Source organism: Arvicola amphibius, chromosome 14 (genome assembly GCF_903992535.2).
Source record: "Arvicola amphibius chromosome 14, mArvAmp1.2, whole genome shotgun sequence".
Lineage (NCBI taxonomy): Eukaryota > Metazoa > Chordata > Mammalia > Rodentia > Cricetidae > Arvicola > Arvicola amphibius.
The window spans coordinates 16105649-16114855 of NC_052060.1; the positions used below are offsets into that span (position 1 = coordinate 16105649).

At 45.6% G+C, this 9207-nt stretch overlaps 1 non-coding gene across 1 annotated transcript; it reads left to right on the forward strand.

Moving 5' to 3' along the window:
* The first annotated feature begins 8685 nt into the window (after positions 1-8685).
* LOC119801555 lies at positions 8686-8789 on the forward strand. Its single transcript, XR_005283238.1, has one exon. It is a non-coding gene; the product is annotated as a U6 spliceosomal RNA (small nuclear RNA).
* The last annotated feature ends 418 nt before the right edge of the window (positions 8790-9207 follow it).

Consider the following 9207-nt stretch of genomic DNA (forward strand, 5'->3'; position numbering starts at 1 on the left):
CCTTTTCCTGGAACAATTGTTGTGCGCTGTACATCTGACCTGTGTAAAAATAGGATGAAATCTGAGCTCACCGCTAAATTGGACTGAAGCCCTGGTGGCGATTTAGACTGAAACACCTCTATAGCTCTGAATATTTCATGATCGTTGAGTTTAGAGTAGAATAACCAGCATTATTTATTAATGACAGGTATTAATATATTAATACCATCACAGGTATTAATATATTTTGCTGCACAGTGTCAGCCGGGGGGGGGGGTGTCTTAGCTGCAAGGGTCAAATCTAATGTGACAAAATGTAGTGATCTCAGACTTTTGACAAAACTCCAGAGACTCACTGTGAGGCTTCTGCTCGCCATTAGGTAGGGCAGGGCAGGCCTGGCCCTGGTCCAGGCCCAGTGAGATGCAGCAACCCCTAGCAGAAATGGTACAGTAGCTCTCTCGGGTTAGCATTCTGACACGGTGAGACAACTGAAGAGGGGGAGAGATTTTTTTTTCTTGTTTTGTTTTTGCTAATTAACGTAGAGGGAGGAGAGGTTTTGTTTTGTTGTTTTTCCCTTGTTCTGTTTTTGTTTTTCTGTTCCTGATTTTGAAGATTTCAGTCCAGGACCAGTTGGTACCATTGCTTTGGTCTGTGGTGACGCAGCCAGACATGGTGGAGGCAGGAGCATAACCATGACAGAGCCAGGAAACAGGAAGAGGAAGGTTCGCTTCAAAGGCATGCGCCCCCATGACCCAAGCCTTCCACCAGACCCGAGCCTCGCTCAACGCTCAGTATCACTACCCTCGAGGCCAGGATTTGAACACACGAAGCTTTTCAGGACACTTACTCAAACTTTAGCACCACCCTTACCCATGACTCTGTCTGCATTTTCACCTACACGTGGCAAATTGTGGCCTTAACCGTGAGCCACGTCATCATAAGTATGGTGAGTACCATACAATAGGACGTGGAAAAGGCCTAGAGAGATGGTCCCATGATTCAAAGCACTTGCTGCTTTTGTAGAGGACCTGGGTTTGGTTTCCAGCATGGAAAACCACTTCTAACTCCAGTTCCAGGGGATCTGATGCCCTATTCTAGCCTCCACAGGCTCCTGCATGCACACGGTGTGCGTATAAGCAAGTAAGCATACACACACACACACACACACACACACAAATATAAATAAAATGTTAAATGCCATATACATATAATATATATACATATATAGAATTCATCTAACCTTTATTATAGTATATTGCTCTAATTGTTCTAATTTTATTTTTTACTACATTTATTTATTTTATTGTGTATGTACAAGAGTGGGCAAGTGTGTCATGGCACACATGTAGAGATCAGAGGACAACTTGTGGAAATCATTTCTCTCCTTCAACCATGTGGGACCTGGGGATCCGACTCAGGTCTTCAGTCTCGGTGACAAGTATCTTTAACCTGCTGAGCCATTTCAATACCCCAGTTGTTCTATTTTATTATTAGCCACCATGGATCACCTAACTGAGCCTAAATTATAAATTAAATTGTATAGCTACAGGAAAAAAAAAAAAAACATAGCCTTCACAGGTTTGCAGTGTCAGGCCTTTGCTGGGAAATCTTGGACTACATGCCTTGCAGGCACGAGAGACGCTGTAGTCTAAGTTTGGCTTGGAACTCAGTGCGAAGAGCTTCAACAATGGGTGGAAAGGAAGTAAACAGGCTTAGCTGTATTAGAAGGGATTTACGGTGACCTGAGAGAAACTTGCTGGCCTTAGCAGCTCTCCCAGGTCTTGCTGGAATGCTATTTTCATCTTCTTGAGTCCCTTACCCTGGTCAGATCATTCAGCAAGCGTGGCTCTGTGCAGGAACTCGACCACCCTAGGAACTCTGGCTACTCTGAGCAGAAAGGATTTCGGAGAGGAAATTCCTAACCACTGGAGTGAGCTAACTCCCCAGACCCCGTTCGACTGGCCTGCCTCTGAGGCTACCCGTACAATGATCCGCCCAAACTTGACCTTTCTGTAGTTGGTTATTGTGATAACTGCTAAAAATCTATTCAGAGGAGCTGGGAGTGGCAATCACCAACACTGGGCAAACTGAGGTGGGGATCTGGAGTCAAGGCCAGCATGGGCTCCCTGAGACCCTGAGCCCTCCTCCCCCCGAAAACCTATTCAGAGACTAGCAGAATACAAGTCTAGTTTTGTTTGCACCAGTCTTTGGTGAAGCTTGTTTTGTCAATCCTGTTCGATACGAATTTGAGCTTTGCACTTTACGCGCACGTGATCATTCTATAACGACTCCATCAAATGGTTGTCTTTGGTTTCGTCATTAAGCGCTTTAAAAAAAATGAGACATTATCGTTGCTGTTATTTAGATTTGTTTGTGTGTTGGAGACAGGGCCTCATGTAGCTCCGGCTGACCCTGAGCTTCTGATCTTTCTGCCTTAGCCTCCTATGCGCTGAGATTGCATGCGTGTGCTACCATAGGTACCTAGCTGGAGTATCTAAAGTTTTGAGACATGGCCTTGCTATGTAGCCCAGGTTGGCTCCCAACTTGCTATCTTACTGCCCCATCCTCCCTCTGCTGGCATGGAATGTATGTTCCATCTTGCCCTGTTCCTCTTCATTCTTGGTTTGTTTGTTTTCTCCCTGTAAAATTCCGTGGGGGGAGGGCAGTTCTTTTCAGTTCTTCTAGCGCCTGAGATTGCTTTTGGTGAGGACTGCTGTTTGTCCTTCAGATAATCTCTCCCTGGTAGATCCTGTTATTTCTCTCCTGCTGCTTTTAAGACTTTGCCCTTCATCTTTAGAAGCTTGACTATAATGTCTTGGTTTGAGGGGGGGCATTGTCACATTTGGGGGTTACTTGGTTTTTTGAAGCTATAGGTTTATGTCTGTTGCTGTGTTTAGAAAAATATTGGCTACTCTTTCTTTCTTTCTTTCTTTCTTTCTTTCTTTCTTTCTTTCTTTCTTTCTTTTTTTTTTTTTTTTGAGGCAGGGTTTCCCTGTGTAGCTTTGGCTGACCTGGAACTCCATCTATAAACGAGGCTGGCTTCAAACTGACAGAGGTCTGCCTGCCTCCGCCTCCTGAGTGTGGGGATTAAAGGTGTGCACCTCAAAGCCCGACTTGGTCACTCTTTCTTTAAGCCCCTTTCCAGCTTTGCTTTTCTGATCCATCCAGACGTCTGTTCCTCTTGGTCGGTCCCTCTGGCTGCTGAATTCACCCACTGAAGTGTGTATGTGTGTGTGCACGTGTGTGTGTGCATGCGTGCACGTGTGCGTGCATGTGTTTACATAGTTATGTCCTAAAATTTTTCTATCTGGCTCTTTGTTTTAACCATGCTTGTGATTGCTCACTGCAACCCTAATACGATGGCTGCAAAGAGATGCCTCACTTAGCATACATCAGGTTCGATTCCCAGCAATGCAAAACCCAAAATAGAAGCCAGAGCTTTTGCCAGATAGTTCTAGCATCTATGTCATCTCCATTTATGTTTTGACAATCACCTTGTCCAGGGCATCAAGAAGAGGCAAAGCAGCATTGCCACCACCCACCCCTACACCCTAGGGATCTCCATCAGTAGAGGCCACCTCAAAGAGTTAAACATACCCCGGGAATCATGCTGGGAGAGAAGAAAGCCCTGCACCAGTTACAGGGGGAACTTGCCTTCCAGGAAGCCATTTTCACACAGTCCTGACAACTCAGGCCCACCTTGCAGGAGAAACTGGAGCAAATACAAGGATGGGTCAGTGGTAGACAGGTGAATAAGAGCTCCCGGCCCAGGACTGGCTTAGTCACACAGGGCTCTTGCCGCCATGAACTAAACCTCATGCCAGCTCCCTGAAGATGGATCCCCGTGTTTATTCCCCTTCCCCATATGGCCACACTGGCTATAACGCTCCCGGCTTCTTTCTTAGCTGGTATATTGAGCGTGGCAGGCCAAGCCTGGCTTGCTCAGCCGCCAGCACTCAGGCCGGTACCCTAGAGACTCCTGAGAGTCTCCTCCCATGGTTTTCTAAGTCATATTGCTCAGCAAATGTAATTTATAACGAGATTTAAAGATTAGGCAAAGCTTAAATTTGAAGTAGAGTTTCAAAGTAAAGCAAAAACACTAGTCCGGTTGGTTTATCTCTCGGGAAGTTCCTTCAGCAAACGAGGCAAGGGTGGTTTTATGAGGCTCATTGTTTAGGTTTTAGGGATGAAAGAGGGTGCAAACTCTGCTCAAGTCCCAACTACAAACACTGTGGCCAAATACGCTTAGATTGCCTGTCTTAACTTTGATGTTTACAATGACTTTAAGGATGCTATCTCTGGCGGCAGTTTCGATGGTATCAGCTGTGCTGAAGTTTTTGACTCTCAAGACAAGGGGAAACTAGATATCCCAGGGTTAGGGCCCTGTCCCAGATCCTCTCTCTGTTCCAGGTCTTGTCTCAATCTTTTCTCGTGCATGTTGAGGTTTTCCTAGGTCTTGGTACAAGTGATTTTTTTAAAAAAATGTTTAAGGTTTCTCCATGGTGAACTATTTAAAGTTTATTTATGCAGGATCATATACAGTGAGTGTCCACACTGAGTACCCACACTGAGTGCCCACACTGAGCGCCCACACTGAGCGCCCACACTGAGTGCCCACACTGAGAGCCCACACTGAGCACCCACACTGATAGTGCTCACACTGGTAGCGCCCACACTGAGCACCCACACCTAGGAGTTCCCACACTGGTAGCGCCCACACTGAGCGCCCACACCTAGGAGTTCCCACACTGGTAGCGCCCACACTGAGCGCCCACACCTAGGAGTTCCCACACTGGTAGCGCCCACACCGAGCGCCAACACTGAGATGCTTGAGTTTAAGTCCGTGCACAGTGGGATCATGGAACTGTACATTAAACTGATAAACTGTCTGTTATTTGAGCTCACTGAGAATCAGACGCTGGAAATTGGGGTTGCTGTGCTCCCCATTTCAGACCCTTGCATGTTTGTCTCAAAATGTCTGCCAAGTCTGCAACAGGGAGAGAGAACAGCAAAACAGCCCAAGAGTAAAAATGTTACATGCTTAAAATCAGGAGGCCCAGAGGTCACTATTCTCTATTGATGTTATAAAATGCCCAGAGTGGGGAAGAGCAGCCAGACATTCAGCCAAGCAGAAAAAGTGCAACTGGGAACTCCAGCTGATGCCTCAACTTCCCCATCCTGCAAGACGGTCCTAGCACGGCAGTTAAAGATGTCGTTCTATCGCTATCCCTTGCTATTTACATTTACTTTAGATTGCTATATACTTAATGAAGTTACTCATTCAAAAGCAAAAATATGAATACTGTAGCTCCTTCTCTGGACTGCTCAGAACAGTCGCACTGAAGAAGACATTGGTTTTTCTTTTAGCTGGGCCCGCTTTGCCAGTGGGATTGAAACAGAGATCCTAGAACAATGGACCCTAAGAATTATAGCCTCTCTGGGAATCCCACACAGGAAGAGCAAAGAGTCATCCCTGCTCCACTCCCCTGCCCGTCCATCCACTCCCCTCCCCTTGGCTCAGGAAGAGAGAGATTCAAGGCACTGACACTTGTCTCCTAGTTAGCCAACATGTGTGATTTCTGGGCTTTGGCTTCATCTTTTGGTAAGACAGTCAAACTAGGAAAAGCAGAGAGAAATGAGGAGTCCCTCTCATTTTCGTTAAGCCCAAACAAAAAGTTCATCTTCCTTTAGCATTTTCTGTTTCCTAGTATCTTCGGAATGGGGAAACTGAGGCAGGTTTATGAATTTAAGTGCTCAACAACAGAGTAAGTGGTTTAGCTGGAAACACAGACATTTGCTCTTTAACTCCCTTTGCAGCAAAAGCCTCCTGTGGCTGCGGGGGGTGGTGGTGGTGGGGGTGGGTGGAGGGTGGGAAGGGAGGGGGAGGGGACATTGTCCAAAGCCAGCTTTTCTGGTGGGTGTCTGCTGAGGCTCAGAACTAGGAAGAAAGGATTCAGGGTCCTTCCTAGGCACCTGCTGAGTTTCATCACAGGCTCCTCAAACGGCCTGGGCACCAGCTAGCGAGTTCTAACTCTCCACTCAGTGCCCATGGCCTCTACCACTAGCAAGAAGGGGAGGTGGCCTTGCTCTCTTCTGGGAGTGTAGCTTTTCCAGGTAGGGATGTGTGGGGTGGGGAAGTGAGGTCAGCACTGTCCGGGGAGGATGAGGCTCCTCCTCCCAGTGGGCGGTTCTCTGAGAGCGCCCTCCAAGGGCTTAATGGAAGGAGAGAAGATGACTAATTCTTGCAAGTCTCATGCTTGGCACATGCACCCACAAACATAGCCCACGCAGAAGTATGTAATAAATAATCTATAAGGTAGAAAGAAAGTGGGTCACTTGCTGTTCTCACGCCTCAGGTCCTGGGGCCACAGGCGGCGTGTCTGCCTCTCTCTACCTTCAGGGTCCTCCTGTGTCTGTTTTATTGTATTGCCTAGAGTTGATAGCTGTAATTTGAAACAGGGGTTAGTATTACTGAATCTTAGTGAAATTGGTGATTTTTATAATTTTGTCTAGTTATTTTTGAAACAGGGTTTCACATAGCCTAGGCTGACCTTGAATTCCACCCTCCTTCCCCCCAACAAAGACAGGGTTTCTCTGTCTATCCTGGAACTCACTCTGTAGACCAGGCTGGCTTTGAACTCCCAGAGATCCGCCTGCCTCTGGCTCCCAAGAGCTGGGATTAAAGGCATGTGCCACCCTGGCCAGGCGTCATTGAACTCTTTACATAGCCCAGAATACTCTCCGTCCCCCCCAGGCTTGTTTACTTATGTATTTTATATGTGTGCTCTGTCTGCGTGTACATCTGCTGCCAGTAGAGGGCATCGGACTTCGCTTGCACCTAACTCCACTATGCCCAGGCTCAGAATGTTCTTCAACTCCTAACCCTCAAAGTGCCAACATGCCCAATTGGCTGTTGTTTTTGGCTTGTTTTGTTCTTTGTTTTTTTTAATATTTATTTATTTTATTATGCATACAATTTCTGTCTGCATGTATGCCTGTAGTCCAGAAGAGGGCACCAGACCTCATTACAGATGGTTGTGAGCCACCATGTGGTTGCTGGGAATTGAACTCAGGACATGATCAAAATGCATTGCACACATATATGAAAAAGATATAATTAAGCCATTGTTGGGTGTAGTTATATGCAATAATAAAAACTTTAAATTTTTCATATGTTGCATGATTCTATTAACATGAGCAGTAAGTAAATCTATACAGAACAAAAAAAGTAACTAGCAATTGTCAAGGACTGTTTGGAAGAGCAGGCAATGCTCTTAACCACTGAGCCATCTCTCCAGCCCAGGACGTCATCTTCTATCCCTGCTGCTGCTCATCATTCTGGGTCGGCTGGCCAGCCTGCACACCTCCAGACTCACGGGTCACCTCCAATGCTGGCACTACAGGCACACCCAGTCAGGCCTAAATTTTTATGTGTGTACTGGGGATTCGGAATCAAGACCCTTATGTTTGCACAGCAGATTCCCAGCCCCTCTTCCTCACTCCCTCTCCCTCTCCCCCCTCTCTTTGTCTCCCTCTCCCTCTCCCCCCTCTCTTTCCCTCCCTGTCTTTCCCTCCCTCCCTCCTTTCTTTCTTTCTTTCTTTCTTTCTTTCTTTCTTTCTTTCTTTCTTTGTGAGTTTGATAGTGGGACTTCTTACTGGGTGCATGGGTGAGGGGTTCTTTACAGGAAAACTTACTAGTGACCACACGACTGAAGGAAATGTTTCTCCCTCCCCCAGCAACTATTAACTGCATCTAGCTCCTTAAGAAAGGACATGAACACCATCACTGCCCGGCTTAAATAAATCTTTTAAAATTTTTTTTTAAAAAAGAAAACTTTTTTTTTTTCATTTTACATACCAATCCAAGTTCCCACTCCCTCCCCTCCTCCCATTCCCTCCACTTGACCCCACCACCTCATCCACTCCTCAGAGAGGGTAAGGCACATTGCTTTGGGGAAGGTCCAAAGCCCTCCTTACTATATCTAGGCTGAGCAAGGTATCCATTCAAAGAGACTAGGTTCCCAAAAAGTCAGTACAAGCAGTAGGAATAAATCCTGGTGCTACATAAATCTTTTTTAAAAATTAAGTTATAAGTGCTAGTGGGACAAGCAAAAGATAAGGTCAAGCATTCATAACTAATAGTAAGTCTCCATGTCACGATTTGAGAGCTGGTTGGTGGCCCAAGAGAGAGCCTGCTACAAATTAGCCAAGCAGTGACTACACAGAGAAACCCTGTTTTGAAAAACCAACCAACCAAACACACAAACAAAAAAGAGTCTTGTTTTTAGTCTTGTTTTCTCTTTTTTGTATTTATGCCCAGAGGTAGAATTGCTGGATTACATAGTAATTCTTTTTTTTCCCCTTCCAAAAAATCACTATAATTTTGCACAGTGATTATAGCGCTTCGCTTCCCAGCAGCACTGCTCAAGAGTTCTAATTTTCCTAAGGTCAACACTTATTTTCTGTTGTTTTGTTTATTTTTCAGACCCAGAGCCACGAGCCTGGCAAACTCTCTGCCATTGCCAAGTACACCCCACCCTGGTACCAGCTAGTCTAGAGGGTGTGGCTCGGCTTTGGTTTGTATTTGCCTGATGGCTGCTGATTGGAGCAGCGGTCCTGATGGCTGCTGATTGGAGCAGCGGTCCATGTACACAGATCTTATGTTTATCTTCTTTGGAGAAAGACCTACCCTGAATTTAATCTTAAACGTATTTGGCAGCGCGTACACTAGAATTGGTATATTAAAGAGAAGATTAGCATGGCCCCTGGGCAAGGATGACAAGCAAATTTGTGAAGCGGTCCATATTTTAAAAAAAAGTGGTTCTGTGACGTAGAATTGGAAATACCTGTGTTTGCAGTTCATCTCTGTCTTCAGTTAAACCCACGTCTTCACTAACCACTGACTCATTCTCTATAGATGGAACTAAAGTGGGTTTTTTTTTTCCTTTTCCTTTTTTTTTTTTGGCTGGGTGTGGTGGCACACCCTTGTAATACAACTGGGTTACGCAGTAAATCCTGTCTCAAAGGGAAAAAAAAGGTTGGTTTTTTTTTTTTTTATATATATATATATAGAAAGAAACATCTTTCAGTTTCTATTTTTAAGACCGGAGCTGTTTGCTTTGCGAGCGTTGCAGCTGTTTTCAGAACAGGAGATCCCATACTCTTCAGAGAGTTCTAGAACCTCTGATGGGCCTTATCGCTTGCCGCCATGTCTGCGTGGGGACGGTT